This window comes from Cebus imitator, unplaced genomic scaffold, assembly GCF_001604975.1.
Source record: "Cebus imitator isolate Cc_AM_T3 unplaced genomic scaffold, Cebus_imitator-1.0 Scaffold71, whole genome shotgun sequence".
In the NCBI taxonomy this organism is placed as follows: Eukaryota; Metazoa; Chordata; class Mammalia; order Primates; family Cebidae; genus Cebus; species Cebus imitator.
In genome coordinates, this window is record NW_016107386.1 from 5324187 (window position 1) to 5326155 (window position 1969).

Below are 1969 nucleotides of genomic sequence, written 5' to 3' on the forward strand. Positions count from 1 at the left end.
CTCTACCTGTGTCACCTGGGACACCTTTCTTCACCCTCTAGGATTCAGTTCCCCATATGTACAGTAGTGGGAACAGGGATGGTGAGCCCACAATATATGCCCCTCTGAAATCATGCCCTTTGCCATCCGAGGGCTAGGAGTCTGTAAGTGGAGATGTCCTCTGATCTGAGAAGCTGAGGGTGGAAGAAGAGACCCAGCCCAGGGCACTGGAGGAGTCTTGGCAAACCCTGGTGGGAAAGGAGAGCCAGAGAATGGAAATGGAACAAAACAGGTACTTGAAACTATCTTGTTGAGTGACTGAATGAAAGTGCCATAGGGGGAGCCTAGGAAGAAAGCAGGGCTGGGGGCTCATCTACACTGGAATGGGGGAGTCTTGGGTGGGGCTCAGATGACTTGTGTCCCTTCCATCATGTGACTCATGAGACCTAGCTCTGCCCCAGCTCTGCCATCGCTGCGTGAGCTTGGGAAGCTTATTTTGCTCCTCTGGGCCTCAGTGTCCCCATCTATAAAATGAGGTAAATAATCCTCTCCTTGCACCCAAGGGGCTTTGAGACTCAGAAAGGAATATGTCTGTCAATATCCAGATATATCCAATCTGTGCTGGGTGACCTTGACCAAATTACATTCTCTCTCTGTGCCAATTCACCCCTGGGCCTTGGTTTTTCCTTCTGAAAAATGACTGATCAGCTTGGAGGATCTTTCCATCTCTTCCATTCCATCTCTTCTCAGCAGTGCTCTCTGATTCTCTCAGGCCTCCATTAGGAGTCCCTCTAAATGCACTCTTAGCTTCCTGTCTGCCCACCGGGTACCTGCTCGCCCGCTGAATGTCTCACTCACTAGCCTGGGTGCTTCTGAGTTCAGGACCATGTCTTACTGCTGTGTCCCGGCACTCAGTATAGTATTAGAAGGTAATAAGTGCTCAGTATGCTTGTTCAATGAATGAATGTTGACTGAATCAACCACAGAGGTGATCAGAATCTCCTTTACAGATGGGGAAACTGAGGCACTGAGAAATGACTCTCCCCTGGGTGTCATGGCAAGGGGAGGCTGCCACCCAAGATGGGCATTGGGCAAGTGGGGCCCAGGCCACTCTTTGATAAAAGTGACTCAGCTGCTGGTGGCCGGCGTGGGCTGTGGAATTTCTAAGCATCACCTCACATCCTGAGAGAACGGGTGACGGGAGGGAGGCAAGCAGAGGGAAAAGAAGAAAAACAAGAAACTTGGGGGAAAAGAAAGAGAGAGGAGAAAAAAAACTGAAATTGAAAACAGACGCACGCGTCCACCCTCCCTGCCCCACTGCCCCCCTTCTCCCAGCTGAGCCAATCAGAGGCCACTCTGCAGCCTTTCCCCCAAAGTAGCGGGGGGGAGGGGGCGGGCGGGGAAGCCCACGGTGGTGTGAGCTCCTGGGGCTGCCAGCAGCCAGCAGTGACCGCCCGCCCTATCTGGGACCCAGGATCGCTCTGTGAGCAACTTGGAGCCAGAGAGGAGATCAACGAGGAGGAGGAGAGAGCCGGCCCCTCGGCCCAGCTGCCCAGCAGCAGCTTGTGCCCGCCCTGCCCAACGCAGACAGCCAGACCCAGGGCGGCCCCTCTGGTGGCTCTGCTCCTCCGGGAGGATGCTTGGGGAGTGAGGCGGAGCTGGGCTGCTCCTCACCCCTGCAGCAGCCCCCTTCCTCCGTCCCTTCGTTCTCCTGAGCCTTCAGGAGCCTGCAACAGTCCTGCCTGTCCTTCTACCCAGCTGTTACCCACTCTGGGACCAGCAGTCTTTCTGATAACGGGGAGACGGCAGTAAGGAGGGCTTCCTGGAGGGGGTGACTGTCCAGAGCCTGGAACTGTGCCCACACCAGAAGTCATCGGCAGCAAGGTAAGTGCTGGGAGGGGTGGGAACCCTAGCCCCATGCCCTGTCCCTTTGCGCTAGCCTGTGTATCTTTGAGTAGGTAAAACAAATGAAAGATTTTTTTTTTTTTTT

General features: G+C 54.6%; 1 protein-coding gene across 1 annotated transcript in view; it reads left to right on the top strand.

Annotated features, from left to right (window-relative positions):
• Positions 1-1357: 1357 nt before the first annotated feature.
• The window catches only part of PDGFRB (platelet derived growth factor receptor beta), a 42871-nt gene continuing 42259 nt past the window's right edge, over positions 1358-1969 (top strand). The window contains exon 1 of the mRNA XM_017531311.1: positions 1358-1863. The gene's annotated coding sequence lies outside the window, so the exon portion shown is untranslated. The remainder of the gene's footprint in view (positions 1864-1969) is intronic.